Source organism: Amphibalanus amphitrite, unplaced genomic scaffold (assembly GCF_019059575.1).
Source record: "Amphibalanus amphitrite isolate SeventyFive unplaced genomic scaffold, NRLGWU_Aamphi_draft 000517F_arrow, whole genome shotgun sequence".
NCBI classification, from domain to species: Eukaryota; Metazoa; Arthropoda; class Thecostraca; order Balanomorpha; family Balanidae; genus Amphibalanus; species Amphibalanus amphitrite.
Window position 1 is genome coordinate 420,747 of NW_024882011.1, and position 18,270 is coordinate 439,016.

Here is an 18,270-nt window from a genome sequence, read left to right on the forward strand (position 1 = left end):
GCTGATGACATGGAAATTCATCAACAATATCGTAATTTGTGCTGTCGTGCGAATTCTTTGAGTCGAAAATTTGCAATGTGTTCATACTCCGTTAAGAAGTACCTGTATACTACCTACTGTTCAAATGTCAGTTGTGTGCACCTTTGGCACTCCTTTCATGCATCTGTTCTAACGAAATTCAAGGTGTGTTTTAATAATGCTGCCAGGATGTTTCTTGGCTACGATAGGTTTTGCAGTGCGTCTAATATGTTTGTTCAGGAGTGTTTACCTGGCTTTGACGCGTTGTATCGTAGATCAGTGTGGAACTTTGTGTCACGTCTTGCACGATCTTCCAACAGGATTGTGTTGTCACTATTCTTTAGTGACTTGGCCCACACTTCCTTGATAAGGAAAGCATGGTCCAAGAGCTTGTATGGAAGTTGAGATTGTGTTATATTGGGCCTTTGTGCCCTAGCTGAGTGTATGCCTCGTTTATGGACCTAGAGTCTGCCAATAAAGGGATCTCTCTCTCTCTCTCTCTCTCTCTCTCTCTCTCTCTCTCTCTCTCTCTCTCTCTCTCTCTCTCTCTCTCTCTCTCTCTCTCTCTCTCTCTCTCTCTCTCTCTCTCTCTCTCTCTCTCTCTCTCTCTCTCTCTCTCTCTCTCTCTCTCTCTCTCTCTCTCTCTCTCTCTCTCTCTCTCTCTCTCTCTCTCTCTCTCTCTCTAAACCGTACCTGATGGTCTTATAACCAATACCATTGAGTTGGAAATGAAAAACTGGCCATAAAACATGCATCGCACAACCTTAGTAAAGTTGGGTTCATGTGGTGACCCTTGGTGACCTTTGGTGACCTGACCTGTGACCTGACCTGGTATGACCAGTGACCTCTAATAGCAACATATATACCTACTAGACAACTGACGCCTTATCGCTGATTTTCGACAAAATGCGTTTTACTCAGTGTTATAGCGCTTTCCCTAGAAGCCCCGTGAACGGTGAAACATTTTATCTTTGACCTGACCTGTGACGACATCGGTGACCCCGAGGTCAATGAAATTTGGTTTCCTTCGACAAATTTGACAGGGCTATCGAACGCCGTTTGAATTTTCCGGATCCGTCCAGTAGTTTCGGAGATACGAGGGGGGGGGGCAAAAAAATGCCCCCCCCCCCACCGCGCGGAAGGTGGCCGGGAGGCCCACCGCCTGCCGGGTTAACGTCTCTATCTAAAACATGTAAATACCTATGCAGTGCATCCACAGTTCTCATCAATAGGTATTTTCGCAATACAGCTGACGAAAAAACAATTCGTGTTTAACAGATGGCTGATGGCAAACATTTAGGTAGCTAAGAAATGGCTGATTTAGGTGATATAGACTATCACAGAATCCTTTGCATCAGCCACCAATTGTGAATAAATGCAAAAGGGCACTCAATTTAAACTTTAGACGTGTTTTAATCATTCTTTAAACCTCGCCCCCCCCCCTTGTGGTTTTTCCTAAAAAGCAAAAAACGGCGGCGCGCAGCGCCGCCATATTTTAAGTACGTTACCGGGCATCAATTTGACACCTTCACACAAAATTTAAAGTCTTAGGTTACCTTAGGTCAGGATTTATTGAGGTCAAATTGAGGTGATGTTCGAGCAAAATGAGCAAAAAACATGAAATTTTGAAACACTTACAAAAGCTACAGTTACTGAGTAATTTCAAAGTTATTTATATGGTCATGTAGAGAAAAGATGGCGCTACAAAACTGTTATCTCGGATTTTCAAAATTTTGGGATCTTAACCCGCGCATGACTGGGGGGTCTACACAGCCCCCCTCCCGTTTTTCGGCAATATCGTCTAAAACGTTTGACAGATCGACACGAAACTTGCGATACCCTCAGCTGCATCAATTTGACACCTTGTAATAAAATTTCAACTTTCTAGCTACTATAGTTTGGCCAAAAATGACGTCAGAGTGACGTCATGTCAGCCGATTTTGATTCAAAATATTGAATTACGACAAACGCTCTCAAGAGCTTAGTTTTAAAGCTAGATCCAATTTCTTTGTATCAGTGGGCTACAAATACAAGTAGCTATCGAACTGCTATCTCGAATTTTCAAAAATTTGAAAATTTTGGAAAAAAATATATTTTTACAATTACAAAAATATATTTTTTGATTTTTTTTTATTGATTTTTCGCAAAAACCGGAATGAATGTGATAGAACACATACTGATGAAATACTCTAGCAAGTTTTAGCTCAATATCTTCAAAAATAGCCAAGTTATTAGCATTATTGTCAAAATTTTACAATTATATATTTTTCAAAACCATTTTTCAGTACGTTTTTGACAGCGTTTAGCAATATAAATGGGACCATCGTGTTCCTGAGCTCAAATTGCATCTGACACGCGTCACGCACCTTTTTTGTTGAAAAATTTTCATTTTCAAAATTTGACCTTTTCTGACCTGAAAGTGGCCTGACCTCCGGTAAATTCAGCTGCAAACGACCTCAAATGGCACAGACGACATTATTTTCGAAACTACGAGTAAAATGGACCATAAAACATGCGTCACGTGACCGATACATGATGTACAATTTTCGTGACATAGGATGACCTGGCCTTGACCTGGAAAATTAGAAGTTAAAGTTCGGTACCTCAGGGTATCTAAGGCATATATCAAGGAGTGCGTAAACCAAAAATAAGCCTGATCGGACTTGTCAGCCGGCGGCGAGAACCTAAATTGTGAACAAGTAAAAATGCCGATAATGTTTACTTTGACCTGACCTGTGACGTCATCGGTGACCTCGAGGTCAATGAAAATAGGTTTCGCTCGACAGTGTTTCCAGGGCTATCAGACGCCGTTTGAATTTTGACGATCGGCTCAGTAGTTTCGGAGATAGGAGGGGGAGGTCTTCAACTTTGTAATTTGACCTAATTTGACCTGACCTTGACCTGACCTTCACCAAAACGTGATCTAAGCTAGCCCCAAAGGCTGCCGGACCCACATAATCGCATTTGTCATGTAAAATGAACCATAAAACATGTATCACACGACACTTTCATATTGTGAACCCCAGTGACCTGACCTCTGTGACCTGACCTGGTATCAGTGACCTCAGATAGCAAAGTATGTGTTTCACGAACAATGTATGTATCATCGATGGTTTTCAATAACTTACCAATTTACTCGATTTCACAACACATTTCTTGAAATGCCTGTGAACGGTGAAAATCCGACCTTTGACATGACCTGTGACGTCATCGGTTTGACCTAGGTCAATGAAATTTGGTCACAAGGTAGTTCCCGGGTGGGGCTATCGAACGCCGTTTGAATTTTGAAAATCGGCCGGTAAATTTCCGAGATCTTAGGGGGGCCGAAACGCCCCCCCCCCCCTACGGGTGGTAGGGTCCGCCGATAGCCTTACGGGGCGTGGGTTAATAAAAATGAGTAATTTGGAATGATGAATCAGTATTCAGATATCAGCATTAACCCGCGGCCTGTTCAGGGGGGGGGGCAACGGGCTCCCCTGTGGTTTTTCGATTTATTTTTTAGGACTGACTGCTCGTCATTGTAAGTTGGACAGGCCCGACCTTGTTTGCCCACCCTGTGACGTCACAGGTAAAACAAATCGAGATCATTGATACTGCATCTTGTGCAATGTGCATCTCATTCTCGATGAGCCCTTTCGAATGCCGTTTGAGTTTTTTCCTATCCGACTATTTGTTTGGGAGATACGACGGGGGCCCTTGCCTCCTCCCCCCTAAAAGGACCTGGAACCTGTCAGACTTCAACGGGGCGCGGTTTAATCTTACTCGTAAGTCTATGGTAATTAGGCCAAATAACGCAATTAGCCCGGCAAGGCCCGGGGATAACCCCAACCACCACAGCCAGGGGGGGCGTTTTTCGCCCCCCCCCCGTAAATAAGGGAGGAGCTAGCTCTGTAAATAAGGGAGCTATGAAAAAGCGGTACCAAACAAAGGTCTTTACGAGACGATTCTAAAGCACATAAAATTGTTGAACTCAGGTCGATTTTCAAGGTCAGAGGTCAAGGTCAATGGCAAAAACCAGCATATGTGTAATGATATCAGAATAAGTCTTCCAGGGGACGGCAGAATGCAGGAAACCGGCAAAAATGGGTGTAAAACGAAAGACGAGAATCTGCAAACTTTGATCATCTGCACAATATTCAAGGTGAAGGTCAAAGTCACGCTCAAAATTAGCCTCAAACTTATCACTTTTTCACATATCTTGTGTATTAAATTCCAAGATGTTTTGGAATGTTTTAACCCTCGCCGGACCTATTGGTTTTCTACATACGCGCCGGCCGAGGGGGGTACGACCCCCCTCGCCGTTTCGCCCCTGGTGGAGCTAGCGCGTCGCGGAAAAAAACGAGCGTATGCGCCGTTACGAGACACAGAGATTGGTACCCGATTTTAAGGTCCTAGGTCAACCGGTGACCTCTGAGGTCAGGTCAAGTGCCCCAAGGTACGGTTCAGTTTTTGGTGAATAACTTCGCAAAATGGGGGAAGTTAGGGGAACGCCGAATACTTTTTTCTGACGCCCGTAGCACGCAAGGTAGACAACATAAGCTATTCTTGTTGGCGTCATTCGAGAGGCCAGTCTTTTGCCTTTCAAACATACCAGGCGCATTTGATGAATTCGCATACCGTTAAGCGCACAAACTAAAATATCAAAGAAGTGACTTTTTCGGCGTTGCCCCGGACTGCGGGGAAAGCCGAAAATGGGAGAAATGATCTAAGGGAATGCCGAAATTGATGTTTTGCTATTTTATCTCAAATTGTATCCAGGGCCCAATCTTACCAAATGCCGTGAATGCGCATTCACGGCATTTGGTAACATTCAGAACTATTCCACAATCACTTATTCATTCGTTTAGGCAACATTCATAATCATTAACGCTATCAAAATCATTGGACAAGATTAGCTGGATGTAATTAAAAAGGATATATTTGATATCAGTGCCGTAAACTCCGGCCAGTGCTGCCAAATCCTAGTTACGGCATTGGTAAGATTGGGCCCAGAATTCGTCAAAGCTGACACGCGTTTTAAGAGCTTGAGGACGCTTGGTGCACACTGGAAGTTATAATTGTGTGATATAATAAGAAAAGGCCAGGTACATCATTCCTTATGGTAACAGGCCGTTGTGTCGGTTAAAAGTGTAATTTGTGTGACTAAAAATACGCGTTGCTATTCTACAGCGGTAAAGTTCACGTAGCGTGCTTTAACGCGCGTAATTGCACGTTTTCGGCATTACCCCAGCTAGCCATACTTTCATTTGCAGGCCCATAACTTTTCAACGTGCTGTATAAATTTCAAATAGGCAGCACACTTATGCAAAGACGTGCTGAAGATTACTTGACCGAATTGGCCAGACAAACGGTAGCATAATGAGTAGGAAATGCAGCTTCGAAGACGCATGTAGTACAAAGGAAACGTACCTTGAAAACGCTCTTGGCGCCCTCACAGCCGAAGTATTCCGAATGACGACTGGTAACAAACATGCGATAATTGGTAGTCACTTAAAGGGACAGTATCATCGAAAAAAAATCAATGTATGGAGCTGATTTTTTTTTTACTAGCATTTCTTATTTTTCTGAATCAGAAAAACATAGTTTGAGGACCGAACTCGGTGAAAAATATTTTTTCATGAGCGAGTCATTTTCATGAGCGAACCACCACTACAAGCATGGCCGCCACTTTGGAAGCCTGCGAAATTACTACAGAACTGGCGCAGATAATACATTATTGACGCTACGCTTACGCGGCCGCTCTTCTGATTGAGTTGTCGTTGAGATCGAGACTGATCAGATGACGTCATACATATACGTCATACATTGGAGGGAGATTGTGATTCAAGCTGGAGGAATTCCTTTGTTGAGCCGCTAGAATCCGAAGGAAACAGCGGAAATTGCCTACGACTATTTAATGAATTTAACGGTGATGAATAAGTGCGAAAAACGTTTTGGCTTTATAAAATTTGATGAAATGACCAGGGTAAAAGTTTTATTACTGGCGGTCAATTCAAAACGGCGCAAACATTTAAACAGTGAAGATAGTGAAGCACGATTCAAAGTGTAGTACACCTTTCGTACTTTGAGCGGCGATAGCGGGATAACGGTGTGGAGCTTCGAGGATCGGTCTTCAGTTCCCGGACCAGAAAGGTGGGGCCTATGCAATGTCAAATTTCATAAAAATGGTGATACTGTCCCTTTAAGCTTCAGAGCATCACTGACAGGTGGCATCCATGTCGTACGGTTTTCGAGATATCTCGAATTTCGGCTTTGCCCCAACTCCGGCATTGCCCCAACTTCCCCTACGACCGCAGAGCCGCGATTTTGGCAGCATCGTGTTTGCCTCGCTCAGGCGCGTCGAATGATATACTTTTTGTTCGGGTCAGGTCAACTTAGGTGTTGACCTCAGGTCAAGGTCAGGTCAGCACCCTCAGGTCACGAAGCTGGTCGAAAGAGGTCATGTCGCATATCATTCGATTCGGCAGGTCTTTCTGAGTCCATTGGTGGCTTTCCCGACTCGCTAGCTCAATTTGATCAGGAGTTATTGACGAAAAACTAATATGACCTTGATGACGTCATAAATGACGTCACGCAAGGTCAACATTGCAAAAGTGACGCATTTAACCTTGCAAGGAGTGCATCAAATCACGATTCTGTGTGCTTGAGATAGTTGGAGATCGTTCCCGGCGCCAGAATAGCAGTTTTTATTTTTCCCCATTGACTTATAATGGTGAGGTCACGAAAATGACCTGACCTCATATGACCTTAAGGAAAAATCCGAGATATACAAGTTGTGAGACTCATAATGGATACTAGATCTTGCAAGTTTCATTTCCCTGTGACATCTCCTCTGGCAGTGAGGGCGTTGCGAAGTTGCGACATCTGAAGACTGTGCAGAGGTTCACTTATGACGTCATAGGTCAGTGACCTGACCTGATCAAAAAATGCGGTTGGTGTCAAAAGATCCGGCTTAAATCAAAGGTCAGGTATGCCAAGTTTCAGCTCTCTATCGCCAGCGTGTTCGGAACTATCGCGAAAAAAACCCCTATGGAGGGGGCGGCATCCCCCCCCCTCGGCCGGCGAGGGTTAAAGCTTATCAGGCCCCTATTTGTGGTTCACCTTACGATGCAAGGCTACTCCAAGGTCAATGTCATGAAACAGCATCCTTGTTAGAGGCTATTTCATTGATTCAAGTCATCCGTAACAATTAACCCGCGCCCAGATGGGGTCTGCCGAGCAACGCGGTCTGATGGGGGGGGCCATTTTGGCCCCCCCCCCCTCAGATCTCGAGAACCCCGCAACATAGCGACAAGCGGTAAACGGTGTTGGATAGCCCCAACGGGGAACTACCTTGTGACCCCATTTCATTGACCTCGGTCAAACCGATGACGTCACAGGTCAGGTCAAAGGTCGAATTTTCACCGTTTACAGGCATTTCAAGAAATGCGTTGTAAAATCGAGTAAAATGCATTTCATTGAAAATCATCGATGAGGAAATGTTCTTCAAACACATATTTTGCTATTTGAGGTGACTGATACCAGGTCAGGTCACAGAGGTCAGGTCACTGGGGGTCACAATATGAAAGTGTCGTGTGATACATGTTTTATGGTCCATTTTACATGACAAATGCGATTATGTGGGTCAGACAGACTTTAGGGCTAGCTTAGGTCACGTTTTGGTCAAGGTCAGGTCAAGGTCAGGTCAAATTAGGTCAAATTTCAAAGTTGATATTTTTGCATAAAATGGGTATCGATTCGATGCAGCTTGTCACGGGGAGTTCAATGGTGGTCTCCGTTTTGGGCTACTAGGTCTAGAATTGTTAAAAATGGAGTTCAAAAATTTGACGTCATCAATTTTTAACAGTTTTTTCGCTATAACTTGGCCAAAAAAAGAGGTATCGATCTAAAATTTGGTATGTATATCGAAGAGCGCAGGGACTATCACATATATTCCGGTTTTTTCGAAATTCGAAAAAAAAATTGGAAATTTTTTGAGTTTTTCTAAAAAAATCATTTTTTTTATTTTTTGTGGTCAAAATCCAAAAATTTCGAAAATCCGAGGTAGCAGTTTTGTAGCGCCGTCTTTTCTCTACACAACCACGTAAAGAACTTTAAAATTGCTTGTTAACTGTAGAATTGGTGAGCGTTTCAAGATGTCATGTTTTTTGCTCATTTTTACTCGAACATGACCTCAGTTTGACCTCAATAACTCCTGACCTGAGGTTACCTGTGACTTGAAATTTTGTGTGAAGGTGTCAAATTGATGCTCGGTAAGGTACCCAAAATTTGGCGGCGCTGCGCGCCGCCGTTTTCTCGCTATTTAAGAAAAACCACAGGGGGGGCCAAAATGGCCCCCCCATCAGGGCGCGGGTTAAGGCAGTTTTGCTATCCTGAGGCTCTAAATGGATGCTTAGAGCGAAACGGATGCCAGAATCGTGATCAGGGGCTATGAACCTATCATATACGCTCTTCATGTGTTAAGGTTAACCAAAGGTCATTGGAGGTCACGTGAGGTCAACATAAAACTTAAACTTTTCCAAACAAAAAATGTGTCATTCGACGCGGTTTGACAAGACGAATGTGTTGGAACCACTGCCGTAGCCCTAGGACCATCTTTATAGAAGTTATTCGTGGGAAACTGAAGCCCTAGCACAGGGTCGTTGACCTGCCTCTGACCTCTGGTCACCAAAACTATTTTTTTTTATTTTCCCTAGGTCAAACGCTACACACCGCGCTCGTAATTTGTCTTTATCGCTGAACTACTCTATTTGTGGCAGCTATTTGAAGCTCACGTCTCTGGCGCCGAAGTTTGCTAAATTGCTGTGCAGGGGTCTCTGGCGCAATGACCGTTTTCACGACTGGTTAAATGGCGAATGCACCAAACTCGACAATATAAATCTGCACCAAATCTTTTTTACAGCAAATATCTTCGTATCATGAATTTATTCCGGTAAAAATAATGTCTGATGATTTGAAAAAGCAGGTATACAAGCAACTATAAAACCGAAGCTGATAACTTCTAAGAAACGCAATGAGCCTAATTTGACCAAATCTGCACCAAATGTGAACCAAATTCGTACCAGATATCCGTCGTGAGAAACCGAATAATAACCGTTTTCACAAAGCTATCTGGTACACATTTGATGTACATTTAGTGCAGATGTGGTGCATATTTGGTCAAATTAGGTTCAGTGTGCCTCTTAGTAGCTATCAACTACGGGTGGCACTATGTAATTGCACTAATTGCTTATATGGCTGCTTTGTAATATTGTCACTGTCAGACATTATTATCGATTAAAACACTGAAATACATTCATGATATGAAGATATTTAGATATTTGCTATAAAGCAGATTTGGTGCAGATTCGGTCAAATTCAAGCCCGTCGTGAAAACGGATAATATATAGGTATGTTACAGGCCGTATGAAAACTTCGTCCGTTTGTAAACGACCTGAGCGGCCCAGCAGTGGCGGATCCAGGGGGGGGGGCAAAATGGGCATTTGCCCCCCCCCCCCCCAAACGGCATAATTTTAACATTACGCCTATGGACGAGGCATGGAAAAAAAATCGATAAATTGTTATGGTTTGCCCCCCCCCCCCCCCAAAAAAAAACTCTGAGCTGGATCCGCCTCTGCGGCCCAGTCAGTTTGCAATCGGACTGAAAAGCCGGCACTTTGAAAACGGACTGAAGCTCCAGGCTGTTTGCAAACCGCCTGAAATTTCAGGCCGTTTGACAACCGCCTAGGCCGAATGACAACATTCGAGACACTGCCTAGGCGGTTTGAAATCTGTTTAGTCAGTAGGAACTAGGAAGCAGGACTTAGCAGGACAATGTTGAGAACAACACTTTATTGAAACACGACAATTAGCAATATGTGGGAACAAGACATTCTTGGTCAGATGTCATTCATCTTTCATCACGTTGATTTGGTTATATTTAATTCATTGTGCTACTAGTAGATTGTATAATTATTTATTATATTATATACTAAGTATATAAGGTTATTTATCATGTTAACTCTCGCACTTATTGGGGAGAGGGTCGAACAGACCTCCCTGGTTTTTCGCGAATAACTCGCGCAAAAAGCGGCCGATCGTGACAAAACTTTCAGTACCCTTGAATGTATGCGCTGATGCGGCGACAGAACTTCATAAGCCAATAAAACAGGCTGTGAACACCAAAAAGGACGACCCTCAATTACTGCGAAGGTCACTCACTGCAGTGATTACCCGTTTTCCAGAAACAAAGAATGCGTAAGACTGAGAAGAAAATGTTCGAAAGCAGGTCAGAGGCCCTGTTTAGCAGCACTGGGAGTCATCAGGCGCCAAAACGTACCCAAAACTGGTGCAAACACCATTTTTCTAGCTACTGTAGGACGAAGATGCCTGATTTAAGGACAAACGCAATAAAAATCCCATGAAATATTTACGATCTAAAAAAAAAAACAGTACGATGTCTTCAAAAATGGACAAGTTATCCGCTTTTTATTCACCGTCATCAATAGCTCAAATGCAATTTTCAGTACGTTTTACACGTCGTACCCCGAAGCAACTAGAACTTTTGTGTTCTTGAGGTCAGACTTAATCTGACAAGTGCATTTGCTGTTCAAAGTTTTGAGCTTGAAAGTTTGAGTTTAATTTACCAGTCAGTAACCTGCGCTCCGCCTTAACCCTATTAGTGGCAGGCTCCTGGCTACCCCATATTAGTGGCAGGGGGGGGGGCTGTTTACGACCCCCCCCCCCCTTGATATCTCGAGATCTAACCGGCCGATTTTCAAAATTCAAACGGCATTCGATTTGGCTCAACGAGATCTACATTTCTAAAAAAATAAAATTAAAAAATGTCAATAGGGGGGTAGAGGGGGGTAAAAACGGGCAAATTGCAGATACATTTTGGACTGTTTATCACGGCCAGGTTTCTGAACCAATCTTAACACAACTTTTGCCGATCGATAGAGAATGAACCAGGAATTCACATGGATCCTAAAAAATATGCATTTTCAAAAATCATAGGCGGATACAGATCATTGAGATTGGGGGTACACAAAAAGTATAGTAAATAAGGTTTTTGTTGGTACTGTTTCTAAAAAGGGTGGCAATGGTCTTGTTATGTTACAATTTTCTTATGAGAAAACGACTAAAATTGTATTGGTCATGCATAGGCGGTGTCAGGGCACATATGTTGGGAGGTAAAAAATAACCCCCCTTTTTGGACGCCTGGATCCGCCTATTATAGCAAAAACGTGTCAAAAGAGGATGCACAATAACTTTGTATATGTTATCACATGATACCTTTCATTCACTGTTCGTAAAACTGGTGCAGCATCGTGATCTTCGCCCAAATGACTCGCTTCACGAATAGGACCCCCGATTCCCAGTGCTCTGGAGCCGCCCCTGGTAAAGTTATGAACTTGAAATTTTCAGGGAATGTGCCCAATTTAGTTTTAGGAAAAGTCAGAAAATTTCAGCATCGTAGCTTCAGCGGTTTCGGAGATATTCCCGAAAAAAACCTGAGGGGTGGATAAAAACAACCCCCCCTGCCACTAATAGGGTTAACCGAACGTGGCTTCGGGGGGTACAGATGACACTTTTAAAATTATGTAGCCAAATTGGGCCATAAAACATGGCCCATTTCTGCCATGTGACCTACAACATTCACACCATTTTGTACTTACCACCTGACCTAGGAGTACACAGGCATTACAAATCCCGTGACGATTTGTGACCTACCAAATGTAGGCTTGATGTTATTTAACCCGCGCCCCGCTGGGCTATTCAGCCATACGCACCCTGCTGGGGGGGGCAGATTCCGCCCCCCCCTGTCTAACTTCCGAACCGATGGTCGTAAAAAGACGGGGAAAACGGCAATCGAAAGCTCTCAACAAGGCGGATCTTAAGAGCCCAAATTGTTTTGCTTAAGTAGGTCAGAGGTCAGGTCAAGGTCAGGTCAAGGGTACAAAATGCAAGTTTCTACAGTATCGGCCTTGCACCGTAGTTGCCGAAGAATGGACTGAGACTGATTGCCCAAAACGTGTTCTTAGACTACCAAGACAATATTCGTTGCATTCAGTGGCATTCAAAGGTCAAGGTCAAGGTCAGGTCAGGTCAGATCAGGTGCCCAAAAATAAAATATAGAAAAGGGCATGTGCGACACATGTTTTATGGGTCATTTTACTCATATAATTCAATAGGCACACTCAATAAGTGATATGGACCACCTCTGGATGAATTTCAGGTCGAGGTCAGGTCAAGGTCAGGTCAAGTGAGGTCAGATTTTGAAGTTGGTTGTTGCCTTAAAAGGTATCTATCTGCTGCAGTTTTTCACAGCGAATCGAATGGTGCTATTTTTGTTTCCGTACGAGGTCTAGAACTCCCAAAAAAAATTATTGTTCAAAATTTTTGTGTGTCGTGAGTCGTGACGTCATAAAATTTTGAATAACTCCCACATTTTTGAACCGATTCTTCATAAAATTGGTATGTAGGTGCACATAGACCACTTCTCTGACATATATTCCGGTTTTTTATACACTCAAAAGTTTGGATTTTACATTTATTTTCCCAAAAAAGTTAGTTTTGGAGAGAAAAAAAATTGGGCCAAAATCTAAAATTTTCAAAAACCGAGATAGCCATTTGATAGACAAAGTAGAATTACGTAAAATCTTTTTTTTTTTGTTACGTCTTGATTCCTTTAAAAATGAAGATGTTAGCGGCGTTTGAAATTTTGCCGTCTTTGAGGCGAAAATGGCGAACATGACGTCACTAAAACGTCAATTTGTCAAAAAAAAATCCGACAGATTTCGTTCAAATTTTCAGGGAACGTGTCAAATTGATGTATGATAAGGTACTAAGAGTTGGACGTCGCTGGCGTAACGCGTTTAGAAGTTATTGGCAAAAAACGGGAGGGGGGCAGATTCTGCCCCCCCCCCCCCAGCGGGGCGCGGGTTAATTGGCGGTGGCCAGAGCCCGAAGAGTAAGCAGTCTAAATGTTGGCATTTGTCATTTTCCCTTATCTGTGGACTGTGACGTCATCGGTGACATTTCAGTGAAGATTTCAGACATTTAAATGACATCAAAGTAAATGAAATAAGGTTTCCTTCGACCATAGACCACTATATACCACTATATATAGGTACCACTATATACCACTATATATAGGTATATAGTGGTCTATGCTTCGACTGTTTTTCTAGGACTATTGGACGCCGTTTGAATTTCGAAAACTAGAAGATAAGTTCTGGATATATGTAGAGGGCTGTGTACCCCCTCCCCATCCCTAGAGTCTAGAGTCACTCGCGTTATGGAAGGATATCCCAGACATTATCGGGTAAATGACGTTCGCCCAAATGACGCTCTTAAAGGGACAGTATCACCATTTTGATGAAATTTGACATTGCATAGGCCCCACCTTTCTGGTCTGGGAACTGAAGACCGATCCTCGAAGCTCCACACCGTTATCCCGCTATCGCCGCTCAAAGTACGAAAGGTGTACCACACTTTGAATCGTGCTTCACTATCTTCACTGTTTAAATGTTTGCGCCGTTTTGAATTGACCGCCAGTAATAAAACTTTTACCCTGGTCATTTCATCAAATTTTATAAAGCCAAAACGTTTTTCGCACTTATTCATCACCGTTAAATTCATTAAATAGTCGTAGGCAATTTCCGCTGTTTCCTTCGGATTCTAGCGGCTTAACAAAGGAATTCCTCCAGCTTGAATCACAATCTCCCTCCAATGTATGACGTTTATCACGTGATTGTCACGTGATATTTTCTCCCATTGTCAATTGTCACGTCCAATTGTCACTCCCTCCAATTGTCACGTTATATTTTTATAGGCAATACCTAAGGCTACCTCTCCCTAAGGACAACTCAATCAGAAGAACGACCGCGTAAGCGTAGCATCAATAATGTATTATCTGCGCCAGTTCTGTAGTAATTTTGCATGCTTCCAAACTGGCGGCCATGCTTGTATAGTTGTGGTTCGCTCATGAAAATGAATCATGAAAATGAAATGTGGTTGCAATATTTTTCACCGAGTTTGGTCCTTAAACTATGTTTTTCTGATTCAGAAAAATAAGAAATGCTAGTAAAAAAAAAAATCAGCTCCATACATGGATTTTTTTTTTTTTGCTGATACTGTCCCTTTAACCCTCGCCGGCGGAGGGGGGGGCGGGTGTCGCCCCCCCCCCCATAGGGTTTTTTCGCGATAGCTCCGAACACGCTGGGATAGAGAGCTGAAACTTGGCATACCTGACCTTGGATTCAAGCCGGATCTTTTGACACCAACCGCATTGTCGGGTCAGGTCAGGTCACTGACCTATGACGTCATACGTGAACCTCTGCATGGTCTTTAGATGTAGCAACTTCGCAACGCCCTCACTACCAGAGGAGCTTTCACAGGGAAATGAAACTTGCAGGATCTAGTATCCATTACGAGTCTCACCACTTGTATATCTCGGATTTTTCCTTAAGGTCATATGAGGTCAGGTCATTTTCGTGACCTCACCATTATAAGTCAATGGGGAAAAATAAAAACTGCTATTCTGGCGCCGGTAACGATCTCCAACTATCTCAAGCACACAGAATCGTGATTTCATGCAATCCTTGCAAGTATAGATGCGTCACTTTTGCAATGTTGACCTTGCGTGACGTCATTTATGACGTCATCAAGGTCATATCAGTTTTTCGTCAATAACTCCCGATCAAATTGAGCTAGCGAGTCGGGAAAGCCACCAATGGACTCAAAAAGACCTGCCGAATCGAATGATATGCGACATGACCTCTTTCTACCAACTTCGTGACCTGGGGGCGATGACCTGACCGTGACCTGATTTCAACATCCTAAGTTGACCTGACCCAAACAAAAAGTATATCATTCGACGCGCCTAGCGAGGCGAACACGATGCTGCCAAAATCGCGGCTCTGCGGCCGTTTTTTGCGAAGTTATTCACCAAAAACTGAACCGTATCTAGGGGCACTTGACCTGACCTCAGAGGTCACCGGTTGACCTAGGACCTTCAAATCGGGTACCAATCTCTGCGTCTTGTAACGGCGCACACGCTCGTTTTTTTACGGCGGAAACGGCGAGGGGGGTCGTACTCCCCCCCCCCCCCCCCCGGCCGGCGCGTATGTAGAAAACCAGTAGGTTCGGCGAGGGTTAAGTCGCTCGCACCGGAAAATACCCCCCCCCCCCACCCACTCCTTGCCACTTTTAGGGTTCAATGATTTAAAATGCAAGTCCGCTAAAAACACGCCTTGTGTGTGTAAATACGTCTTTTTAAAATTATTTGATAGGTTTTATTCTCTATCCGTAAAATATTAGCGACATATGTAGTCCGGATTAACAACCAAACCTTCGATATTCATCATCCCCAGTCAACTCTTGGCATGTAAAATAGTGTTCAATTTTCCACACAGCAGCACTCTCACTCCATTTTTCTATCACTTATTGATGCATCGTATCGCCCGAGCATGTTATCTTTCCATCCGATCACATCCATACAGCAATTTAACCCGCGCCCCACTGGGGGGGCTATTTATAGCCCCCCCCTCCCGTTTTTCTGCAATAACTTCCAAACCACTTGATGTATCGACGCCAAACTTTAAGTACCTTCGGCTGCATCGATTTGACACCTTGTGTCAAAATTTGAATTTCGTAGCTACCATAGGTCGGCCGGAAATGACGTCAGAGTGACGTCATGTTCGGCCGATTTCGACGCAAAACATTGAACCACGGCAATCGCTCCCAAGAGCTCAGTTTTTACGCTAGATCCAATTTCTTTGCATGAAAGGACTCAGAATTGACTGTGCTATCAAACTGCTATCTCGGATTTTCAAAATTTTGAAAATTTCAAAAATTTTGTATAATAATATTCAAAATTTATATTTTTATATTTTTTCAAAAAGTTTTTGACTTTTCGAAAAAACCGGAATATATGTGACAGAACGCATACTTATGACTAACTCTAGCAAGTTTTAGCTGAATATCTTCAAAAATGGCCAAGTTATACCGCGCATTATTGCAAAAAATTCACAATTATTAATTTTTCAAATCAATTTTTCAGTACGTATTTGACATCGTACCCCAATATAAATATCACCATCGTGTTCCTGAGCTCAAACTGCATCCAATAGACACCTTTTTTGTTGAAAATTTTCAACTTCAAAATTTGACCCTTTTTGACCTGAAAGTGACCTGACCTAAGCTAAATTCGACTCAAAATGACCTCGAATGACACAGACGACATCAGATTCGAAATCTATGGCCTAAATGGACCATAAAACATGTGTCACATGACCGACACATGATATAATAATTCCGTGACCTGTGATGACCTGACCCGGGCTGACCCTGACCTGAAATCAAAGTACAAGTTTGGTACCCCCAAGGTATCTAAAGCATCTGTTCACGAGTGTGTAAACCAAAAATGAGCCTGATCTGACTGGTAAGACGGCGGCCAGAGCCCAAAATGTGAACAAGCCAAAATGCTAATAATTTTTACTTTGACCTGACCTGTGACGTCATCGGTGACCTCGAGGTCAATAAAATTAGGTTTCGTTCGACAGTTTTTCCGGGGCTATCAGACGCCGTTTGAATTTTGACGATCGGCCCAGTAGTTTCGGAGTTAGGAGGGGGGCTATGGATAGCCCCCCCCCCCCCCCCAGTAGGGCGTGTTATACGCAGACCCCAGTGGGGCGCGGGTTAAAGGCTAATCTAAATGGTATATTTTAGAGATCAATACGAGAATAAACCAGAATATGTAATAGGTAGGTAATAAAATGATATAATTAATATATATAAATGATGATAGTAAATGAATGATACTATCACCTATAAATGATAAATAGTAAGTAGAAGGCCATCGAGTTTTTTCCTGCATCCAGCAGATACTTTGAAAATGTAACACTGGTCACTAAAAAAAACTTTTTAAACCTTGGATCGGACACTTGAAATAAATTAGCACTATTAGCACTATTAGCATATATATAAATCAAATTAGCACATAAATTCCAATCCATAACAGCAAACGCGCGGCAGCCACGGTCGCCTCCGGTATGTGGTCGGGCCACGATCAGTAGCCATCGCACCTGTGGTTGTCCCAGGTACCCGCCCCCCCCCCCCCCCGGCCGGCCTCCCCGGGAAGGGGGGGGGGTCGGTGGGCAGTTGATTGGCCGGGTGTTCGGCGGGACACGGCGGCGCCAGGCCGGCTCGGGGGGCGGAGTTAACCTGCTAGGTGCGGCCCGGCGGCCAATCAGCGGCCGACCCGCCACCAATGGCAAACACTCCACTGTCTCTGCCGGCGGCCAAGGTAAAAGGTGTGCGTGCCGCCAGAGCCGCGGCGCGCCCGGCACGTAGGGGAGCCGGCCGACGTTCGTGTAGGCGCAGCAGGCAGCAGCGCGGCGGCAGCCGGCACGCGGAGCCAGGTCGCAGCAGCTGGCGGGAGACAGGGTGCGCGGCCGCCGGCCGAGGTCGCTCGTTCAGCGCTTACCGGTGAGCCCGACCACCGTCCCATCGATCGCCATGAACACGGAGACCATCGGCAGCAAGCCAGCCGGCGCCAGCGCCCGCCGCAAGCAGGCCAAGCCGCAACGAAAGAACGGTGAGTACCCAGAGGGCTGCCGGGGACGGGTGCTGTTCGCGGGCTGCCGGCCGGCCGGCTGGTGCGGCGCATCGCACTGCGCGCGCGGGCCGAACGCCGCCCGCCCCGCCCGCGCCGCAACCCCCCCCCCCCCCCCCCCCCGGTTTGAGCCTTGGAGGGTCTCGAGTGTCCTTGGTGTGTCCCGACACTGAAGGACCTTCGAGACCCACGTGATGAGGTGAATAGCCACTGTTCAACGGCCTCTCACATGTCTTGGTTCTATTTTATATTCCACCCGGCTTGATTTTTTTTTAATTTTGGCTCTACGCCAGAGATGCATTTGCAGCGCTCATTTATGGTCGCCACCGTTGGGGACAGCATTTGAATATTTACATATCAGCACTACACAGCACTGTATTTTTAGATAATATCTCGCCCTGCTGAACAATGAACCCTATGCGAACCGCATCTGGGATGGACGTGACTGAGCGTGCATGTGTAGGTAGGTAGGTATTGAACGATGAAAGAAATGAATCCTGATCTATTCTTGGAATTAAAAAATAATTGAAATTTGTATTGGTATGCAACTGGCTCGGCATGATTAACTAACTCCACTTGTATGCTAAAACAGCTTTTTTTCGAAGTCATGTTTGTGAACAATATAAAGGCGACTCAAAATATGAATATCAATA